The following is a 23,783-nucleotide window of genomic DNA, read 5'->3' as shown; positions in this document are numbered from 1 at the left end:
CAAACGACCCTTTTCTTGGGATGGGGAAGTCACGACTTAGAGAGACCCCACGCCATGTCTGTGTGGATAAGGGACGCTCCCTGGAGCCCCGGCCACAGCGCGGGGCGCTCTGACTCCAGCCTCTGGCTTCCTTGCAATCGCGGAAGGAAGGTGGGGGGCTGTGGGCAGCGGCGGCGGCGGCGGCGCGGCGAGGGGGCGGGGCCGGAGCGGAGCGAGGGGATGGGCGTGCCGGTGGGCGTGTCGGTGGGCGTGGCGATGGGCACGGTCAGCGCGCCCCGGAGCCCCAGGCTCGCCAGTCCTGACGTCGCGCTGGCCTGGCCTGTCTCAGTGCGAGCTCCATCTAGGTGAGGACACCGGGACTCTGGGCGGGGAGGACCGGACGGGGGTGCACGCTGGAGGAGGTGGCCCCCGCCTGCTGGAGCCTGACCTCAGTGGGATTGGGAAGGATCTTCTGCCTTTCGCGTGGAGGTGAGAGCGGGCTCTCGGTCCTCTTTGGCCGGGAAGAGGGGACAGGTGCGCGCTCCCCTGATGGCCGCGTCTTCCCCGTGGCTGGCTGCAGCCTGTCTCCCGGCTCCACATCTGAGCCCTTTTTTTTTGGACTTGGTTTCTGAGGCTCAACCACTCGCGGTTGAGTTCCGTCCCCAGTGGAGCCGCAGGCTGCCTTTCTCCTCTCTGCTTGTCCCGCGGGAAAGTGAGAATCCACGAGATGGTACACAGTTGCCTGTGCCTGACGCCTCACCCCATCGGGGGCATGTATTTACTTTTCCCTCTGGAGAGTGGTGTTTGGATGCGGATAAATAGGGGCTTGGAGACTCTGGGGAAAACTATGTGGAACTTGTCCCAGGACGGTGCCATCTTCTCTGGATCTTAAATTTCTTAACTTTCTCCTGTCATTGGTGAATTACAGATATGTTTCTGTGTATCAGGTCCCATCTCGGGCCAATCTTTGGGAACTGGACTATTTGATTAGAGGAGTTGATCTCAGTGTTAAATTGGAACAACAGGGCGGCTGGTGGTTAAGTTGTATGCTTTAAGTGTATGCCTTGCATTTTTTCCAGTGAGTCTCTGTTTTCCTCTTAGGAAACTCTGACAATGTATTCCCTTTCTAGATAATTCTCTTGTACAGTGCTAGGGAGTGGTAGGAGGAAGCATCAACGTATCCGCAAGTCTCCTAAGTCAATTTTGGTGTTTGATAGATTAATGGCACGGGTAGCTCTTTGGTGTGCAAGACTCAAATATGGTTTCTATGGGGGAGTGGGGAGAAGGGTGGCTAGACTTACACATTAAGTACTTGAACACATTCTTTTTGCTCAGTTATAGTTTCATTGTTTAAGAAAGGCTTATCGTTTCGCCGTGCTCTTATTAATCTGATCACTATTCCTGCCCTTGACAACTCATGCTTTCTGTAGTGTGTTTATGTTAATGACCCTCATTCTTCCCACAAGGGTGTGTGCATTCTGGTTTGTGGAACTGTGTGGGACAAGTATTGTCAACACATGCAAATCAATGCTACGCTGTAGTTGGCAATACCTTTGCCCTACACATGGATCTTTGGCCTAGAATTTTCCTCTCTTCCCAAACAGGAAAGAATCCACAGTATGAATGTGTGTTTTAGCGTTGCCGAACTGTTTCTTTACCTTATTCTGTATTAAGGTGCTTTTGTTTCCAAAGCAGGGCAGGGGCTATCTATGTTTTTATCAAACCTGTAACGATCAGGAGATGGTAAAACCTTAAACAACAATGGAGAGGCTGTGGACAATTCCTGGTCTATTTGTTTTCTTGAAGAATGGTTGGCCTCCTTGCCTCCCTCCAGGCACCCCAGGGTGCTGGGAACTTGGTCGTTGGGTCTCTAACCACACCTCTGCCTACAGGTTGCCCAGGCTGCCCTGGTTGGTGCCTCTCTTCCTTGCCCTGCCCCTGTTCTAGATTTTGGCATCTACTTCACCCCTCCCTGGGTCTTCACGCCCATCCGAGGGAGAGCATTTGTTTGTTGTCTACAGCATCAGTAAGGGCATCGATACTCCGCCTGGTGCTGGCTCCCCTGTGGATGCTCGGGAAGTGTCTCCTGATGATACTGCCCCTGTTCAGAGCCCTTACAATGCTCCCATCTTGTCCAGGGAATAGTAGGTGAAGCAGAGTGTCTTTCAAGTTGAATACCTATTAATAGTTTTGGAAGGCAGCTGTTTTGGTTCAATTAGGCTCCTAAATGGGGCACCCAAGTGTGTAAGAAAGGCATGAAATTGACTTGTGATCATTGGCAGTGGAGAGATTTTCCTGCTCCATGTGATTATGCTATTAGAAGAGATTTGTTGGAAAAAACAACCACCAAAAGCAACCTAGAGGAGAGGGTGTAGAGGTTATTTATACCTCCGCCTAGGCCTGCCTTTTTTTTAAATCTCTGCCTAGGTCAGCCAGCCCTTTCTAGGGTTGGATTATAGCTATTAATTTTCTCTGTATGTTCTACTGCTCAGAGCTCAGATGACTAAAGCTCTACCAAGAAACAGAGGTTGAAATTACATTTTTTTTTTAGACAAAAAAAGGGGATAAATAAAAAAATAAGAAACCCAAAACAAATAGCTTGCTATTGGGGAAACAAACAAATGTAAATATAAGGAGCAAACAAATGTAAATGTAAACATGTAGGCACAGAATTTGGGCTCAGAAATGGCTAGATCAATATAAGCCACAATATTAATGGTAGGTCAATATTCACAGCTAAGCCAAGCACAAATTTTGTGTTCTTTGGAATTAATAATTGTTTGGCGTGTGTGTGTGTGTGTGTGTGTGTGTGTGTGTGTGTGTGTGTGTGTGTACTTCTCATTAATTCAATCTACAACCCTTGACCGGTTTTCCAAGTCTTCCCTTTTGAAAGGAACCCGATCTTCTGTTAATTTTGTTTTTCCCAGGAATCTGAACCTGAACCTCCTGGCTTACCACACTCTGGAGAGGTGGGCTTTTCTATTTATCGGGTGCAGCTGGTACTCAGAGGCTGTCCGGTCACTAAGCATCCTGGGAATCCCCACCGCCTCTTTCCTGGGTTCCATCTCCTAGTTATCCACGTAACTTCCTTTATTTTGGTGGACTCCTCAGAGCTTTCTGGAAAAGGATTTATGGAATGTCAGTCTTTCTGAGATTAAGAATAACTGAAGATATCTATTTTCCTCTTAAAACTTTTAGACTGACCGAATGTAGAATTCTGGGATAGAAATTTCAATAGTATTATTCCAGTATCTTCTAAATTAGGAGGAACTTCTGGCTCCTTAATCTTCACTTGCAACCTTGAGTAGAGGCCACAGCCCTGCTGTGCTTTTCCATGGGGTTGTGAAATATTCTCTTGTTCTCCACAATATCTAAGTTTCCTGGTGCTGTATCCTGGTTTGCCTCTGTTTTCACCCAGTGTGCTGGGCTTTTGAATCTGGGAAGTCACATCTTTTAGTTTGGGAAATTTTCTTGAATTATTTCATTGGTGATTTTCTCCTGTTTTCTGTCTTTTTTTTTTTTTTTTTTTTTTTTAAGGAATTCGTTATTTAGATGTTAGGTATTTTGGATCAATCCTCTTACTTTGTACCTTACATAATTTCTGTCTTGTTATTTCCGAAATCTTTTAGGAAGGTTTTTCTCAATATTAGTATCTAAGCTTAACATTGGAGTTTTCAGTGTCTTTAACATTATTATTATTGTTATTATTGAGACAGAGTCTTGCTATGTAGTTCATGCCAGCCTAGAATTCACTTGCTGTGGAGTTCATGCCAGCCTAGAATTCACTTGCTGTGGAGTTCATGCCAGCCTAGAATTCACTTGCTGTGGAGTTCATGCCAGCCTAGAATTCACTTGCTGTGGAGTTTATGCCGGCCTAGGCTGGCTCAAAGCCCGCTCCCTCCTGCTTTAACCTCACAAGTGCTGGAATTACAGGTGTGTCACCACATCTGGTTCTAATAATGCTTTTAGCATTTTTAATTTAAAAGCTTTCTCTCTCTCTCTCTTTTTTGTTCTTCCAGTAGGTGTGTGTGTGTGTGTGTGTGTGTGTGTGTGTGTGTGTGTGTGTGTATACTTCTTTTTATCTTTCGCTTCCAGGGTCTTATCTCTCTGGGGAACCGATTGGCTTTTTTTGGCTAGAAGGGTGCCCAGCCACACCCTATTGGTTTGCAGAAGTGTAGTGAAAACAGGCAGTGTGCTGGAGGTGTTCCTTCTGGTCTGGTTGCCCTGGGTTACCGGCTCGCAACTTGAGGGGAGGCCCTTAACAAGCCGAAGCTGTAGATGTGCTTGTTGACCTTAGCTTCATCTTCGGCTGATTCACCTGGGCCTCCCAAGGAAGGCTGGGCTGGGCCAGGTGCAAAGCTTGTGGGTGAGGTGACCGGGACTTTTCTAGTTCTTTTTGGTGGGTGGGTGTGACATTTAAGTTTTCCTGGAGATGGGAAGGATATACGGCGCATGTGTCCAAGGTGGTGTTTTTCTGGTAACTCTCTGGCCTTGGGCTGTTGTGTTGTTCATGTGGTCAGAGATCAGGGTGATCTCCGATATCATTGCTGGTCTGGGGAGAGTGACCTGAGAGGGCTCTTTGGGTCCTCTAGAGGCTGAAGGAGTGCCTGGTTGCCACAGCAGAGACGAAGCTGAATGTCAAGGCTCAGAACCCTTTCGTGCTGTTTGTCCAAACTTGACCTGAAGATGGAGAAGGACAGTCACTTAACTTCTCCATGTGGTTGAGGGATGTGGGAAGGTCCAGCTGACTTTTCTTTTTTGGTAGTGTTGGGGATTGAGCCCAGAACCTTGAGCACGTTAGATGCACTCACCCCCTCCTCACAGAATCCAGCTTTCTGATCACTCCAGTTAATCTCCTGATCTTTAGCCCCCTCATCTGAGAAGTATGTATTTCATAGTTGTCTTCTCCTTACCCCACAATATGTGTCTAGTGTTATTTCTCCCTCTTTTCTCATTTATACATCAAAGGCAAAAATACTTTTCTCTCTCGTTTGATTTTCCTGGGATTTCAGCGGGGGTGGGGAGGAAATGCAGGGATGTAGATTTCCTGAGCATCCCCCGCCCCCCAGACTCCAGCGGCTAGGTCAGTCTCCCTGCCTGTACCACAAGCACGTGTTTTCTAACCACCCTGGAGCAGCCAGTGTCACTGGACGGACCTCAGATGTCTCCAGTTCTCTCTAGTCCACTACTAGTTGATCAAAGTTGTAGGAAGCCAAGTCTGTGTGTAAACCAGGCTTAGACCTGTGGGCAGTAGGAAGCTCACTGGTGTTTGGGTCTTGGTCCTCTTCTTCCCCTCTGGATTGCCTTTGAAGACACTTATCTGTCACATGGGCCACTATATGTCTTCTTGCCCAAGGGTAAAACTCAGCTTCTTTCTGTGTGTCTCACATTTCAATTTGAAGGATGGTCCCTGCATTGTTGGTGGCTGTGTGGCCTCAGGAGCAGATATAGTTTCTCTGGAGGCCAGCTACCTTCCCAGAATCCTCTCTTCCTGTTCTCAAGTGCCTGCCCTTCTTGGAATGTGTACCAAGTTCCTGTTTCTGGCTGGCTGAACAGGGCTACTGACTTACCCTGCCCGTCCCAACTTTCCCGGCCCCAGCTTACCCTCTGAGTCACCGCTCAGGCTCCCTTCTTGAATGGTGACCTTCAGCATCTCCTCCACGACCTCATGGCATCAGGGCTCTCAGTGGTGACACATAAGGAATGCCCCCAAGCATCAGCCTCCACGGAAGCAGGAAAAGCATTCCTCCCTAACCATTTGCCTGCAGGCTGGCCAAAGCTTTGTACTCTTGGATGGCAGGTGTGCCAAGGGGAAGAGGAGGAGTGTGAGCAGTGGGACGGCTGCAAGCCAGTCCGTGTTGATTCGACTGTCTGTGGTGGCTGAGAGAAAAGGACAGATGTCAGAAAAGAACCAGGTTGCTGGTCCCCAGTGGGTGCCCACATGAATGAATGCTTGGCTGGGAGAAGCGTAAACACACTGCGTTATTATTATTATTATTATTGTCTTCGTGATTGGCCCAATGTAGCCCAGGTTGGCCTTGAACTTGTGATCCTCCTGTTTGAGCCTTAGGGGTGTTGAAATTACAGGTGTGTACCACCATGTCTACTGGACCTTTTTTCCAAAGGGAATGTGTGTATGTGTGTTATCTGTTTGTCTGTCTGTCCGTCCATCCATTTATCATCTGTCTTTTGTTTTGTTTTGAGACAGGGTCTCTCTATGTGGCCCTGGCTGTTCTGGAACCCACTATGCAGACCAGGCTGGCCTAGAACTCACAGAGATCCTTTTGCCTCTGCCTTCCAAGTGCCAGGATTAAAGGTTTGCGTCATCACACTGGGCCCTTGTTTTTAGAGTGAGACCTGGTCTTCCTAAGCACACACTGGCCTAGGATTTAGCAAGTGTAGCCTAGGTTAGACTCACGCACATCTGACTCTCATGCTAAAAAGAATGTTTGCCGCTGTCAAAGGCCCCTGGCACATGGTTTGTTTTCTCCACTGGCATACGCATTTCCCACGAACTGGTTCTGTTTTCCCAGCTGCATTGTATATACTATTCCAGAGAAAGCAAAGCATTAAAAAAAATACTTGAATGACTTTTCCCAGATAATTGTAGATCCGTTGTAGTTAAAAACGATTTTGTCATAATTAAGCATTCTTTGTCCAGCTGTCTAAATTCACTATATTCCTAACTTTGGTTCCATTTTGGCTGTATAGAAGGAAGCATAGAATATTTGTGTTTTTCTGGGTGTGCTGTTTGTCATGTTAGTTAGAAACAGTCCTCACAGAAACATGTGCTCATATTTCCCGTCCATGCTTTTCCTTAGCGTAGTGTCAGACATTGTCTTGGCTTTTGTGGTAAAGACAACGACCTGGGGTGTGTGTGTGTGTGTGAGGAAGTACGTGTGGTAAGATGGTCTCTGGTGAGGGAGGGAGACCTTTGGATTCTGGCACTATGTATATCTATTTCCTCTTGTAACTAGATTCTTCATTTCCAGGGTTAAATGCCTTTGACGTGCTGAGCTAGGGAGTATCAAAGTCCCAGGCTTTAAATCCCCATCCACGGTGTGAAATCCAAGTCCTGCCGATGTCCGTTAGCTATCCTGCTCTAACCCGATTCGATGGTCAGCAGCTTTACCTCTTCCCCTTTATCCTGCACAGAGCTCTAGCCAGGAGTCTGCTATTATTTCCTTAGAGACCCCTGCTTCCTCATGTGGTCGCTGGTTAGATGAGATTTCAGCCACAACCTGTGACATCTCCATAGGAGCTGGACCAAAAATGGACTGAACCTTGCCTCCTTTTTCTTTTTCCTACACAGGAATGATTTTAGGGTCCTGTGCTTTATTCCCTTTTGGGGGACTATTTTTCATAATACCACCCTGGGATAAAGGGCTACCAGTTTCTGTTAACTACTGCTAGAAAAGCATAAACCTAATCACTAAGAAAAGCTCACCAACTATGGAAGGGATTCTTAAACTTCCATTTTCCTCCCTTGGTCCTCTGGGGTTGACGGCATCACCTGCGTGTAGGGAGTAGGTTTAGACAGATGGCTTGAGGCCGTGTGTGGTTGTTGGGTTGTAGGTCAGATGTAACAGTCAGAAGAACCTGGCAGAGGTGTAATCCCAGCACTTGGGAGGCAGAGGTAAGAGGCTCTCTGTGAGTTGGAGACCAGCCTGGTCTACATAGGGAGTTCCGGGACGGCCAGGGCTCCATAGGAAGACCCTGCCTCAAAACAAAAACAAAAACAAAAACAAAACAAAACAAAACAAAAAAACAAACAAACAAAACAAACAAAACAACAACAACAACAACAACAACAACAAAACGGCAGTAACAAGTGACAGGCCCATGTCTAGGGCCTTGTACTTGTTGGGCATATTGTTTGTTTAGACTTTTGGTAGGACATCTCAAGGGTCAATTACAAAAGGTGGAGAGATGTTGACGGTAACTCTGTAACTCTCTTTGTCCTTTGGACTGGGCCAGGGTTTACCAATCTTCCTGTGAAGGCATCTGAGGTACTTGGGAAACTCCAAGCTTCCCCTTCATCCCCCAATTCCTCTACTGGGCAAGTAAGCAGGGCCCAGTAAGGCATGCAGGCCACCAGGGGCAGCTTACCATTAAGAGCTAGGGCGGAGCAAATTCCTGCTTAGATCTCTCTCTCTTTCCAGACATCTCTCCTGCTATCTCGTTCCCATGTTTAAAGCCTCTTCTGTATTTCTAAGTCAGCTATTAACTGGAATTGTGTTCCCATGCTTCAGCTAGTCCCATCTATGAAACAAAGCGTAATAACACATAATTAATAGCCCACTTCAGAAAGGTACACAGCCAGATGCTTGTAAAAAAACTTGGAGCTTTTCTGGGAGTGCTTTATACACACGCATGAACAATGAGATGGCTTCTCTAGTTGGCAAAGAACACCTGTATTGTGCCCATTTTATAGACAGGAAAAGTGAGCCTTAGAGGAGATGGTGTCTTGTTGAGGATCAGAGGGTAAATTTAACATAGTGTCTATGGAATTTTTCTCAGACTTGTTAGAACAGTGAAATATAAAAAGCTGACCCCCTCCATCCATCTGTGTGTGTGTGTTTGTGTGTGTGTGTGTGTGTGTGTGTGTGTGTGTGTATACATGCATGCTTGAGTAGCATGTTTATACTGCCTTGACCAAATGCAACATTTGGGAAACATGCTCCTATTTCATTAGCTTCGTTAGCTACTCTTCCATTAAAAAAAATGTTTGAAAAGTTCATTAGCTTTTTTTAAGGCTTATTATATTATCTATCTATCTATCTATCTATCTATCTATCTATCTATCTATCTATCTATCTATCTATCTATCTATGTGAATTTATATGAACCATGTGCATGTAGGTGGGCACAGAGACCAGAACGGCATCAGATCCCTGGAACTGGAGTTATAGACAGTTATGAGCCACTTGATATGGGTGCTGGGAACCGAACCCAGGTCCTCTGCAAGAGCAGTAAATGCTCTTAACAGTTGAACCATCACTCTAGCTCCTCGTTAGTTCTATTAAAGAATTTTAAAAATTAAGGGATTCAGGGGGAAAAGTGTATTTTCAAAGCCATCTTGAAACTGTTCTACACAGAGCTATTCCATGGGAATCAGTGGGCATTTGGGGGAAATATTTTTAAGAATGAACACTCAAGAGGACTGAAATCCGAGGGAGGGTGGGACATTTCTTAGGATACAGGTGTGAATGAACGAGTCTGATGATCATTTTAAAAAATAGCTGATGTACAAGAGGCCAGTATTGTCTCGTGACTGTGACAAATACCTGATGGAAGCAACTTAAGGAGAGAAAAAATTCATTTTAGCTCATGGGTTTCGGTTCATCATAGCAGAAAGAGTGACTATCATAGGAAATGTAGACACACACATGGAGTGTGTGGGGGGGCGGCAGGGAGAATTTTATATTCCATTTGTTCTATCAAGTCTGAGCAAAATTCCATGGACACTGAGTTAAGTTTATCCTCTGGTCCCCAGCAAGACACCATCCCCTCTCAGGCTTACTTTTCTACTTTTCCTGTCTGTAATGGCCATCATAGCCGCTCCATCCGCCTTAGCAGCTGCATCCATGGTGATGGGGGCGTGACGCTGTGGCATGTTCACATGGTGGCAGACAGAAAGGGGAGAGCTAGGCTGGACACAGAAGAGAGGGTAGCCTTCAAAGGCACCCTCCCAGTGACAGGTTCTGTCAGCCCCACCTCCTAAAGGCTCCCCGCCTTCAAAACAGCGCTACTAACTTGGAACCAAGTACGTGTTCAAAACACTGGCCTTTGGGGACATTTTGGATTCATCATAATAGGTGGTTAGTGAACTCCATAATAAGTAGTTTTACTCATTTTTTTTTCTATGATAGTTTCCTACGTTTTCATTGATATATCTTGAAAACAGTAGGCTTAGAGAAATCGATTCAGCTATGGAGTAGAAGACTGAGCCAAATACTCCCAGTGCACTCTGCTATTTAGAATTATCAGCCAGGGACAGGTGGCCAGGGTGCTACCCTGGCATCTCAGAAACTGAGCTATCTAAATCAGGGAAGCCCTTTGTGTTGGCTAGTCTTATGCCAACTTGACACAAGCTAGAATCATCTGAAAGGAGGGAGCCTCAGTTGAGAAAAAGCCTCCATAAGATCGGGCTGTAAGACATTTTCTTACTTAGTGATTGATGGGGGAGGAACCAGCCCATGGTGGGTGGGGCCATCCCTGGGCTGGTGGTCCTGGGTTCTATAAGAAAGCAGGCTGAGCAAGCCATGAGGAGCAAGCCAGTAATCAGCAGCTCTCTATGATCCCTGCATCAGGTCCTGCCTCCAGGGTCCTGCCCTGCTGGAGTTCCTGCCCTGACTTCCCTCAGTGATGAACTGTTGTTACCTGTAAAATAAACCCTCCCCCACTAACTTGCTTTTGGTCACGGTGTTTCATCAAAGCACTAGAAACCCTAAGACAATATTCATCTGAGCGCTCCTTTTTCCCCAACAGTAAACATTTCAAATGTTTATTGGATCTACATACTGTGCCAGGTTCTATGCTAAGAACATGCACATGGCTCATCACATTTAACTCTCTAAACAACCCTCAAACGAGTAAGATTAGTTCTGGCATTTTGTTAGACGAAGAGACTGAAATCCAGTGAGGTTTTGTTATACTTCTAAGAGTCTTCTGAGCCTGGAGATTCTCGTATGTGTTCTGCTGATCTCTACTCACTGAGCTTATACTTTTCTCTTGCTATTGTCTTTTCTCACCTACTCAACGTATTTGAAATAATAAATACAAAGATCTGCTTCTTATAAAATGAAAGCGCTCAGTTTCTTCAGGTATTGCTCCAAATCCTTCACCCTATATAGGTCCCGAGACCACTTCTCAGCAGCCAATGGAGATACTCCGTAAGACACATTGACTCGAACATGTCTACTAACAGGGCTGTGGATGTGGCTCACTGGTGAGATATTCATCCAAGGCCTTGCCTTTGATCTCTAGCCCACACCCACAGAGAGAAACTTCTAGGAACTGCACTGAACAAGGAAAGCGCAAGTGAAATTAGTTTTCATAACTTGCGCTGTATAACCCGATATTCAAAATACTGTAATTTCCCGTATAACCATATAGTAAATGATTAATGAGAAGCAGTTAGGAATAAATGCAAGATAATAAACACAGTGCAACAGAATGCGGCGTGATTCAATACAGTGTCTTGTGGATGGCAGTTCGTGAAGTGAAATGTTCTGTTGAACAACAGAGTTGTTCGTGGGGCGATAGTTCGGACTGCTTCAGTTTTAGATGGAAGTGTCTGCCGTGGAAAGGCTGAGTTGTCTCCACTGCCGAGAAGGTCTGTGGGGAGTAACAGCCACACGGACTCCAGCACAGCTGCCTCGCAGAAGTTCCCCTATCTCCGAAGGCCTCCCGACTCCGATTTCATTCCTGCCCTGCTTGGCCTCCCCCATCTTATGTACCTGCCTGCGTCTGAGGCGACCAGGCAGAGTTGTGTGGGTTATTGCAAAACCATGGGCTGTCGTTTCCATCAGAGACTTAGTGGGCCAGCTTTCTTTCTGCAACAGATTTTAGAGAGATAAGAGGTGATGATTTTAAAGGAAGGTATTTTGCCTCCTAATGTATGCAAAGGCATTTTTGGGAGAGAGTGCGTAGTTGAAATCTTTGGGTCTTCTGAGTGAGCACAACTGTATTATTATTATTATTAAAAGATTTATTATTTATTTATTTATTTACTTATTTATTTATTATGTATACAGCATGTATAACTGCAGGTCAGAAGAGGGCACCAGATCTCATTACAGATGGTTGTGAGCCACCATGTGGTTGCTGGGAATTGAACTCAGGACCTCTGGAAGAGCAGTCAGTGCTCTTAACCTCTGAGCCATCTCTCCAGCCCTGTTATTATTATTATTAATGCTTAGCAGGCTCCCATCCCCTTTGCCACTGGCTGGAAATATGGAAGCAGTTTCAGTCAATCTCTCCTCCCGCAGAAAGTGTGCCCAGAGGCACAGTACCCTTCACACCATCTACTTTGGAGTCCTATGTGTTTTCCTGGTGATTTCATTCCCAGATGCTCGACACATTTCTTGATCTGAATTGTCACCTGGCTTTAACTCCTGGGCCTCTGGCTTATGTCCTTAGTTGCTCTACTGATCTTTGATCCTTCACTCACTGATGTAAATGCTGACGTGGCTGTCCTTCATGGAGTCCCTGCTCACCCTTCATGTGGTACAGGTGACACTCGGTGTCATCATGGTGGTGTCTAATAATAGTGACGGGCCCTTGATCGCTTTGTGTTTGGCATTGTGCTGAGCTGTTTATATGTGTTATTTAATTTAACCCTTGTAAACAGCTCCGGGAGGCAGGCATCATACTCCATTTTCTAATAAGGAAATGGAGGCATTGAGAAATGAAGTATTTTACCTGAGGCCATATAGCTAAGGAAGGTCAAAGGTATCTTTATAGCCAGCCCCCTGACTTCAAAGCTTTTCTGGGTTGCCATTACTGGTGTTGGGCTACTGCCTGTGGTCCTTGAGTCCTTAGGAACAAGAGGCACACCACAGTAGATTTCCTGTTTGTTGGCCCAGACTTCTTTCCTTTGGTGGACTGGAGTTCAGGTGGTTTGAGTAGGACTGATAGACCCTTGGTGGTCGTGTGACTTTGCTCTGGTCAATCTAAGGAGTCTTCATCAGGCCATGTGATTGGCTCGGGAGCTGGTACTTGATCCCAGCTGGCGTCCAGACTCTTCTTCTGCTTTCTTTTGGAAAGGAGTTTTTCTCCGACTCTTAAGAAAGTGGGTTGTCACCCAGGGAGAAGTGGTACTGAGCTGTGGGGAGAATGGAGACAGCCACCTCTGAAGCTGTGGTCAGCTGTGTTCCCTGCATCCAGGTCTTTAGACTTAGGTGAGCCAGTATGTTTGTGTTGTTGTTTACTTAAATCTAATTATTTGTATTTGAGAACATCCTCCTGGATTCTGAAAATGCAGCCTTTGCTTACCCATTGCCATGTTCTGTCCCCTGGTGAGAGCAGCCATTCTTGGGTCTTGCTATCTACTTGAAATCCAGATGTCTTTGATCCCTGCAGACTAGGGTCCTCTCCAGCGTTGTGCTTTCCTCGTAGGTTGTTACTTCTTTCCCCAGTGAAAGGAGATACCGCACCCAACCCTTCCCTAGCACTCTCTCTCCTCTTTCCAAGGGGTAGCCCACACACATGGATATGGGTGGGGTGACCATTGAGCCATGAGTAGAAGAGTAGAGGAATCTGTTCTTCATAGACACTCGGGGATTAATCACCATCCTACTCTTTGAATGCTGATCAAAGACTATTGAGCACAGAACCCATCTGGCTCCCGACACTCTCTGGGCTCCCAGCCAGCTTTGGGCCAAGGCCTTGTTCTCAGCGCCGCTTGCCTTGACTTCCTGCCTTCCTGGGCTGCTGTTGGCCTGTGGCCTCTCGCTCCTGCTGCGCCTCCTGCTGCGATTCTGTACTCCATCCTTCTGCTGGCTTCCTTCCCACATCTTCTCGCAGCCCTCCGAGAGGAAGAACGTTGTTCCATTGTGACTCAGCTCTCCCACACAGAGCTACTCCCAGGGCATCCCTCTCTGCCCTTCTCCTTTAGAGTTCAAGCCATTGTTGTACACACCCTCCTGGCTTCTCCTACCCGCCTGTTAGTCATTCTGATTTGATGGCTTCTGTTCTTCTCTCCCAACTCTGCCCCCCCCCTTCATGTGTACAGCTAACTTTTTATTTGCAGTTGTTTACGGTTGCTTGTTTGTGTGTGTGTGGGGGGTCTGTAATGGGAGTGGTAGTTGTAGTAAAAGGGGGACTTCATAAGACATTACCGGTAATCAAGACCTTGAGAAATGAATAGGATTGCTGTAGGTAGCTCAAAAGTTGAGGAGCTGTCCAGGCAAAATGAACGACTTGAACAGAAGCCCAGGGATACAAAAAGGCTTGCTGGGATACTAATGGAAGAGCGAACCCAGTTTGATGAGGCGTGATTGTATTGGGGTCCTGCTGCCTAGGAGCTCTGAGAGAGAGAGAGGCCCTGATCGGTGATGGGAAGCTCATGTTCTGGGATGCTAGGAGACAGCGGCTGTATACTAGCTAGGAATCAAAGTTCTCAGCCCTTTAATTAACCTTGGCCATTAAAAGTAAGATAACTTTACTTCATGATAGTAAAAATGATGTACACTATATAAGCTTATGATGTTTCTCAAAGCATGTTTTATAGAATACTTCAACTCTGAGAGATGTTAATAAGGTTCAAGGGAAATAGAATGAGTTCTATGACCAAATAAAGTTGGGAAACACTGCATTTGACGTGATTCATAGAGCATGCTCACATATTAAATGCTCTCAGAGCTGCATGCAAGAAACAGGCTTGATGGTGTTGAATTCAGGTTTTTCTAACTATATTAATTTGGTCATTCATTCCTCTAGCCAACAAACATGTAGAAAGCACACACTCTAATAGCATGGTTATAACATGCTAGCCACCATGCCCTGCTGTAGAGGATGTTGGCAGCCCATGCACCTGCCTTTACGAGATTCTGGCCAGGCATGAGTGTGTGTTGCCATCTGACAGGGCCTAGGGATGGGAGGTGCTTGATGTGGCCAAGCCCAGGTGAAGGTTGTTTAAACATTCCTGTTTGTACTCTGGAATGGAGTGACGTGCGGTGACTGTCTACCTGCCTGTCCCTCTGGCCCCATGGCTGTGTCTTGCATCGGTCTCTCCGCCTCTTCACAGAGTATTTCCTGTCCTGCCTGCTCTGCGTGGATAGGGCACATGGTAAGGGAACTTTCAGGTCTGGGAAGCTGGTGACTCGCCCAAGGTTTACCCAGCTAGTTGCAGAAGAAGAGCCGAAACCTAACCCAACTGGTTCTAAGTTCTACGCTCATTGTGTTCCTGATCAGAAGGGGCAACTTGAAATGCTTAAAAATGGAAAAAAAAAATCAAAACTTTTGGTAGATTCAACAGGTTGAGTGAGATCCTGCGGACAATGTTAATCAGTGTCATATAGGGATCTCCATCACCACCTTCATTGTGGAGTGACAGAATGACCGTGTACTGGGCCAAGTACATTCTGTGCATTTCTTCAATTTCACAGCCCTGTGAGGTAGTAATTACTACCTTGTTTCATAAGTTTTCATAAATTACTACCTTGTTTCATAAATTTCATAAATGAGGGAAGAAGTTCAGAGAGTGGGTATAGTATCCATTTTACACAGCTTGAAAGGGTTTCTCTAGGCTGTTGTGAGCCCATTCCGTGTGAGGAGAAATGTTTTTTTTTTTTTCAGGTTCAGACTGACAGAGCCAGTGTGTCTTTTGGTCTTTCCATTTTAGTTTGTCACCTCTGTGAAAAACTGAATTTCAGCCAGATGGACGTGCATTACCTATAGTTCCCCGTCCTCAGGAGGCTGAGTGAAGAGGAGCAGTGTGCATTCAAGGCTAGTCAGAGCTACTTAGTGAGACTGGTCTCAACAAAACCAAAGGAAACCAACTATACAAACAGACAAAAAGACAGATGGACAGCACACACACACACACAACTAAAACATATAAAATAGAACCAGGAGCTGAGGATCTGGAAGTGGATGCACACACTTGGACGTTGTTCTTGTGTAACTTAACTAGTGCGAGAGCATATAGTAAAAATACACAGAAAGACTCCAGAAAAATTGTGCAGTGATTACTAGATTGCTAAGAATTGAAATCAAACAAAATAAAATGGACTAGACATTTTATTTTTTTCAATGACTAGTTTTTTGTTTTACTTATTCAATATTTATTTTTTGTTTATATTGATTTATTTTTATTTTATGTGTATGGGTGTTTTGGCTGCATGTATCTATGTGCAGGACATGAGTGCCTGGTGGAGTATTGGATATCCTGAAACTGCAATTAAGGGCAGTTCTGAATCACCATGTGGGCCCTGGGAATTGAATCCAGGTTCTCTGGAGGAGCAGCCCGTGCTCTTAACCACTGAGCCATCTCTACAGCCTTCAGTGATTGATTTTTTTTTTTTTTTTTTTTTTTGGATAAGCTCTTACTGCATAGCCTTGGCTGGACTTGAACTTGCAACTCTCCTGCCTCTGCTTCCCCAGGGCTGGGATTACAGGCTTGCATCCAGCTAGTCTGTCTAATTTAGATCCGGCAGTGCGTTAGTTACCTTTCTTGTTGCTATGACAATAGCGACATATGGAAGGGTTTATTTTGGTTCACAGTTTGAACGTCCAGCCCATCTCGGCAGGAAAGGGCTGGTGGTGAGAGCTGGAGGCAGCCGGTCACATTGCATCCACAGCCAGGGAGCAGAGAACAGACATGCATGCTAGTGCTCAGCTCATTAGCATTCCTTTTATTCAGCCCAGGGCTCTAGCCAGATGGATGATGGAGCCCACAGACAAAGTGGGTCTTCACACCTCAGTGTAACCTGATCTAGATCATCCCTCACAGATGTGGCCAGAGGCTTGTCTCCTAGGTGAGTATAGATTCTGTCAAATTGCCGGTCAATATTAACTATAGCAGGTAGTCAAAGCAATGCCTTTTTGTGAAAGTGACATGTAAGATAACATTCAAATTAGGAGTAGGTGGAGCGGGAGAAGGAAGGGGAAGAAAGAGATATAGAGTTAGCTAGATAAGGAACATTTGTAGGTGGAAGGACCGTCATGTATGTACAGAGGCCCTGCCCGTGGATTTCTCAGTTGGAAGAACATGAAGAATGGTAGTATGTTGCAATCGTGGTGGGTCAGGGTGAGGTGGTGCTAATACAGCTGGAGTAGGAGGTATGCTAGGTTAAAGTGGCTTTTAGTGTAAGCGTATAAACAGGGAGACAGCATGGGCATGATTCACGCTTTTAAAAGATTGTGTTGACTGGTGAATGGAGAAACTATTACAAAGAGATAAGGAAGTAGTGAGAACCTAGTGGGGGATATTGCAGTAGTTTTGATAAGATTATGATGGTGATTATAAATTTATCAGTTACCACCACAGTGATGGTGTATAGCACACATCCTCATAAACTCAGCAGCATACAAGAATAATGATTCATTGTTGCTCAGGCGTTTATGGAATGATTGTGTTGTTTTCCTGATCTGAGCCAGGCACTGTTGGTCTTGACTAAGATAGTCTGTGCTATGTACCTGTCATAGCTGTGGGTCAGGTGAGCAGCTTTACCATACTGCATCAGTTCTTAACTGTTTTGTGTTGGGGAGTACTGGATGTCGACTGCTTTAGGATGACTTTGTTGGGATAGCTCTCTTCTTTCCCGTAAGTCGGTTATACCTCTCTAAGACCCTAGCTTGATCTTCTTCTCATCACATTTTTAGTGGCTTTGGCATAGAACCAAGAATGGAGGTACTAACAGGCAAATGGATCTTAAAATTATACCTGAGATTAAGTTTGCTTCTACTCTACCAAGTCAAAGCAGGTTATTTGAAGGTCTCCGTAGTCAGTGTGGGAGGGTGTTGCCAACTGACAGGCACTCAGGTGTGAGCAGAACACAGGAATTTGGGATGATGGGTGTGAATACTGATGGGGGAGAAGTGAAGGAAAGAGTTGACTAGGCTCAGAAAAATATTTTGTATCTATAGCTCAAAGAACATGCTGAGAAATTAGATATAAGACATGAGGGTGAGGGTGGTGGGGGAGAATCAAGGAAAGTGCCTGGGTTTGAACCAAGTGGTAGGGAGACAATGAGGCAAAGAGTGGGTCAGGAGTAGGTTTTGGGGTACCGAGAGTTCTGAGATAGCCAGTAGGTATTGAGATAGAGATGTCAAGATGGTGGTTGGATATAGAAATACGAAGTTCTTGAGGAATTCAGGGATTAGCAAGTAGGTTTCAGAGGCATCAATAGAGAGACTGAAGCCATGGCCTCAGAGAGACTGAGGCCAACCATAAAGAGGGTGTCTAGGTGTGGAAGCAAAGCAGGCCCAAGAAGGAGTCTGGCACACCTTCCTTAGCAGCAAAACAGAAAAGTGGAATCCAGCAAAGAGGGGCTGTCTCAGTCAGTGTTCTGTTGCTGTAAAGAGACACCACGAGCAAGACAACTCTTATAAAAGAGATGCTTACAGTTTCAGAGGATTAATCCATCATCATCATGGTGGGGAACATGGTGTATCCCCACCCCATGTTTTATGGTTAATTTGGAGTGAAAGTGTATGTCCATAGTTGGAACAGTTTCTGCTGTCAACCTGGGTAGAGGGTGCTTGAGTTCTCTTGTCCTTCTGGGCAGTTTTAGGGCCCGTGCATTAGGCTCAGCTAACTCTCTCTCTCTCTCTCTCTCTCTCTCTCTCTCTCTCTCTCTCTCTCTCTCTCTCTCTCTCTCACACACACACACACACACACATACACACACACACATACACACACAGTCTCGCATATATACTCACGTACTTTTCTTTTTCTCAATCCTGGGGCTCAAATCCAGGAGAAACACTCTATCACTGTGCTATGTCCCTATTTCACTCAGCTACCACTACAGAGCAAAGACCTTTTTGGAATAGTGGTGTCTCCTCTGGTGGTTTGAATGTGAGTGGCCCTGTCCAGGCTCATATATTTGAGTGTGTTCCCAGTTGGTGGACTGTTTAGGAGGAATTAGAAGGTGCCATCTTGTTGGAGTAGGTGTGGCCTTGTAGAGGAGGCCAGGGCTGTGTCTCTGTCTCTCTGTCTCCCTCCTCCACCTTCCCTCCCCTCCCCTCCTGCCTGTGGATCAGATGTAAGCTCTCAGCCACTGCCTCAGAGCCATGCCTGCCTGCCTGCCCTCATACTTCCCACCACGATGATGACCATGAACTAACTCTCTCAAACTCTGAGCAAACCCTCAAGTAAACGCTTCCTCTTCTAAGTTACCTCTGTCATGGTGTCTCTTCACAGCAATAGTAACTAACCCTAACTACGGTGTCTCTGTAGGTCATGCTCAGTGTGTTTTGCAATGAATACTGATGCTGGTAAATTCAGTGCCTCAGGTTTTGATGTGGTTTACAAGTCTGGCAGATCCCAGGCAGGGCTAGGAAGGGAATATGAATTAATGTGCTCCTTTCTCATTCAGGCTCTTAGACTAGCATGGCGGTTTTCCTTTTTGATTGATATAAAGAACTAATTGCACCTGGCAATGCAAAGATTCCCATTTATTCATAGATGCCATGACAGTAGCCTACAACTCAGTGGGTCCCAGAGAGGCATGCATTCTGGAATTCCAGCTGAACCACAACTTCCTTTGTGTGTGTGTGTGTGTGTGTGTGTGTGTGTGTGTTTAAACCAGTGTAGCTGGGCTTTTGAAGTGTAAAGCAGGAATTGGAAAAATGGGTCAGTGGGTAAGAGTGCTTGTAACGGAAGTGTGGGGGTCTGAGTTTGAACCCCTAGACCTTGGAGAAGTTTTGTTCCATGGCCTCAACTCCACTTCATTGTTTCACTAGTTTAAAATACTTGGTCTTATAGTGTGAACTGAAAACAACAACAACAACAACAACAAGCAAACAACCCACCTTTGCCAGTCTGTCTTAGAGCTTGCTTGCTTGCTTTTTGCAAATTTAAAGCTATATTTATTTTATTTTATGTGTATGAGTATTCTGTCTGCATGTATGTATGTGTACCACATGTGTGCCTAATGGAGGTCGGAAAAAAGCATTGGCTCCCATGGAACTGGAGTTATGGGTAGTTGTGAGCCATCATGTGAAAGCTGGGTCTTCTGCAAAAACATCCTTCCAACTCCCCAGAGTGTTCTAATTTGCCAGAAATAACACTGAACACCAGCCAGGGTCTTATGATTCTTACCCCTAATAATCAGAGATATCCTAGCTTAGTGTTAATTAGGAAGAACACGAATGAAGTCAAGAAACAGGGCTCAAATCAGATGAAGTTTTTCCCAGGCTGGGTGGTTCAGGCTGGTAATCCCTACTTATGAGGCTGAGGCAAGAGGAACTGATGTTCGAGACCTGCCAGGTCTACAGTAAGAGTTCAGAGTCAGCTGGGCAAAGTAGTGAAACACTGTCTCAAAATAAAAAACATTAAAAAAAGACCAGAGAACGGACCTCGCAATGGTAGAATGCTTGCCAAGTGTGAGGTTCAGTCACCAGCACTGTGGTCAGTTAACCAATTAGATGATGTTGGAATGTGTAAGTACTTCCAGTGTGGAGCTCTGGGTCTCCGAGACTATGGGGATTCTCTGTGACATCGAGGCATTCAGCTAGGCATATTATAACAGACCCAGACCACCAGAAAAGCAATATTAACCTTTTCCCAATTGACAGATAGGTTCAAATGACACTATGCTTTATTGTTATCAATGTACGATTTAATTTCTGTCACATGGGAAGAAAACCATGAATGCCTCTCATTCAATTTTCATCAAGAATAAAATTGGGATAATACTTAACATATCTAGACCAAAGATCCTATTACCTCTTATCTACTTTTTATGTTTTATTGCCATTTCTGAGTTAACCAGAAAGTAATCTGTCTTGCTCAGCCAACACAGAAACGCTCTTACCAAGGCATCGCTAACTAAGCCATTATCAAGTGTTAATATCTGAAGTAGGCTGGTGGGGAATGCTAATGTTAGTTTTGGCCAAATCCTATTGAAAATACAGGCAGCGGCTTTCATTTCTGTTACGTCCTCCTCAGCCAATTTCCCCATGGAATTCCGTAATGGGAAGTTTTTCTTTTGATAAACTGGTATCATAAAAATAAGGTCACAGTTTTATGAGGCACATAGCTGTCTTTCTCCCCCACCCTGGATCTGGGGAAGTTCCAGTTTCAACAATCACAGTTCTGAGTTCTGGCTATCAGGGTGGAGCGGACTTGTTGCCCGTGTGAATGGGAGCAGAGGGAATTCAACTCCGTGGCCAGCCAAGAAAGGACAGAGAGAAAAATAATTGATCAAAAGGGTGGCGTTGATTCTCTTCCCCAGTCCTGTGGGTGCGTGACTGCCCTAGAGCGCATGCCCACTCCCCCCCCCCCCCATCACTGCTTCCCCCGGCCTGCCACTCCCCATCTTAGTGGGCACAGCTTCTCATCAGTGTCTGCTGATGCCAGGTGTGACTGCAGTGGTTAAAAGCAAATGCCTTTTCACGCAGACTGCCTCCAGAGTCTAATGCAGTAACCACAGTAATGTGAAACCAAGAAAACAGACCCGTCCTTTCCTCTGGGCTGCCTTGTTTGAAGAAATAAAAAAAGGTTTCCGGTTTCTCCAGCCTTCTTTCTGCCCTGGGGTTGTCAACTCCCTTCTTGACTTGGCTGGGCTATTGATCTGGCTTTGGCCAGTGACACGGGAGTACATGGATGTGCATGCCTTGGGTCTTGGTCTGTCCTTAGTGTTGGAACTTGAGGACCATATGAACAAGCCTGCAGGTCCCAGTGACTCCTCACGTGTTCCAGCTACCAGCCTTCAGGTGCCAGGCCAGGACTGCTTGTCCTAAAGAGTCAAGAGAAATAATATGCTTGTACTGTTTGATGCTAATGTTAATTGTAGAATATTTTTATTTACTTAGCAAATTTATTAATTGATGGTGTGCATGTGTGTGGACCATCGTGTTGTTGTAGAGGTCAGAGGACAATTTGAGGGAGTTAGTTCTCTCCTACTTCGTGGGTCCTGGGCATGGAACTCAGGTCATGGGGCTTGGGAGCAAAAGCTTTTACCTACTGAGCCATCTTGCCAGCCCCATGTTTTTAATGTTTTATTTTTGACAATTACACACATGTACAGAATGTATTGTGATCCTATTAATCCCCATCACCCTGTCTTATTCCACTCTTGCTGGCTTCCTTTCTTTCCCAAATAGTCCTTCTTCTAACCCCTATGTTACGTGTGTGGTGTGTGTGTGTGTGTGTGTGTGTGTGTGTGTGTGTGTGTGTGTATGTGTGTGTGTCTTATGCAGGTAGCCACAGATGCTGTGTTTTTATTATTGCAATGGCCATGTTGTATCCAGAAGACAGCATTTCATAGCGTCTTCATCCTCCAGCCCCTACAGTCTTTCCACCTCCTCTGTGATCTTCCCTGGTCCTTGAAGCAGTTATATACCTTGTTTAGGGCTAAACACTCAATGGTGGCTTTTTCTCAGTACGTTGACCAGTTGTTCATTGATTGCCACCCTCAAAACAAAAAGAACCCTCTCTGACCCTGGTTGAGGGCAAAGCACACGTCTATGGGTATGGCTCTTTGTTTTCGCTCTTACCAAAAGCTGGTAGAATTTCCAGTTGCTTCTGGAGGGCTCTGCCCAGGCAGAGTACTTAATCCAGAGATGGAACATCTGTCTCCACTGTGGCCTGTGCCTCCTGGGGAAGCAGTCATAGCTCATTTCCCCGCATTCTGTTTTACCAGGTGTGCAGAGAAATAAGCTATATGTCCCTCTCGATTTTCTTCTTGCCAATTTGATTTCTAACTCTTACTTTTACTTATTCTAATCAGTATGTTGTTTGCATGCTATACAGGTTTTTTTTTCCCTTCAAAATTCTTTTCTGGAGAATAAATTCAGTTACATGCAATACTTCATTTACATCATTGGGAAGGGTGCAGGCCAATGGCTGTGAGTCTATCCATGATATGCAGCCCTCACTGTATCCAAGTTGTCAAGACAGCTGTTACCCCCTCCCCAAGCTACCTCTTACCCTCAGATTTCCCCTCTTCCCTTCTAATCAGTAATCTGCTCTCTGCTGGTGTGGATTTATGTGCTCTGGACATTTCATATAAACAGACTCTGTGGTCTTTTGTGTCTCCCTTCAACTGTGTAGTGCTTCCAAGATACAAGCTGTACCATGTGCCAGTATTTAATTCCTTCTCGTGGTCGGATGCTGTTCTGTCACCCAGCTGCATGGTGTCTTGCTAGTCTCTTCATCAGTTGATAGCCCTTTAGGATGGTCCCACTTTTGGGCTGTTACCGGCAGGCACTACTCTGAGCATCCACGTGCAGTTTTTGTATGAATATGTTTTCTATTCTCTTAAGTGCATATCTGAGTCATATGGTGACTCTGTGCTTCAGGTTTGAGGAACTGCCACACAGTCTTTCACAGTGTCTGGGCTCTTTTACATTTCCAGCAGCACTGTGGGGGGTTCTGACTTCTCCATGTTTGTGTAAATTCTCCCTTTCTATTTTCTTTCTGTTTTTAGCCACCGTGATATGTGTGAAGTGGGATCTTGTGGCTCTGATTTGCATTTCCACACTGACAAATGATGCTGAACACCATTTCATGGCTCATTGGTCAGCTGTGTGTATTCTTTGGAGAAATGTCTGCTCAAGACTGGAGGCCCTGGTAGTGTGGTTGTTTGCTTTGAGACAGGGTCTCATTGCTTTGCCCAGGATAGCCTTGAACTCTTGGGTTCCACCATCCTCCTGTCTTCCTTTGCCTGCTCTGTGCTAGGATATTTGGTGTATGCTACTGTACTTGACTCTATTATTTACAACTTGAACTGCTTGTCTTCTTTTCTTTCCCTTTCCCTTCCTCTCCTTCCTTCTCTCTCTCCCCTTCCTTCCTTCCTTCCTTCCTTCCTTCCTTCCTTCCTTCCTTCCTTCCTTCCTTCCCTCCCTCCCTCCCTCCCTCCCTCCCTCCCTCCCTCCCTCCCTCCCTCCCTTCTCTCTCTCTCTCTCTCTCTCTCTCTCTCTCTCTCTCTCTCTCTCTCTCTCTCTCTCTCTCTCGTGCTAAGCCTTGAAGCCTAGGCCTTGCACATGCTAGGCTGCACTCTACCCATGTGCTATGAATATTTAATTATTCATTTCGAGTGTCTTTTATTTATTTTTTTTTGTGACGACTTCCTCCTCTTCCTCCTCCTCCTCAACCCCCTCCCATGGAGTCCAATTAGTGCTTC

The 23,783-nt window shown here is 45.6% G+C and overlaps 1 protein-coding gene across 3 annotated transcripts in view; it reads left to right on the top strand.

The window, feature by feature from the left end:
* The first annotated feature begins 253 nt into the window (after positions 1-253).
* Positions 254-23,783, top strand: part of Tec (tec protein tyrosine kinase) — a 111,849-nt gene continuing 88,319 nt past the window's right edge. The window contains exon 1 of one of the 3 annotated variants that reach the window (XM_006979689.4): positions 254-344. The gene's annotated coding sequence lies outside the window, so the exon portion shown is untranslated. Of the gene's footprint in view, positions 469-16,441; positions 16,464-23,783 lie in introns of those variants that run through there. The other 2 variants (XM_015998341.3, XM_076546424.1) reach the window with 2 other exon arrangements.

The sequence above is a fragment of the Peromyscus maniculatus genome, chromosome 10, assembly GCF_049852395.1.
Source record: "Peromyscus maniculatus bairdii isolate BWxNUB_F1_BW_parent chromosome 10, HU_Pman_BW_mat_3.1, whole genome shotgun sequence".
In the NCBI taxonomy this organism is placed as follows: Eukaryota; Metazoa; Chordata; class Mammalia; order Rodentia; family Cricetidae; genus Peromyscus; species Peromyscus maniculatus.
Note: the sequence above shows the minus strand (reverse complement) of the source record. Positions and strands in the feature narration are given on the sequence as shown.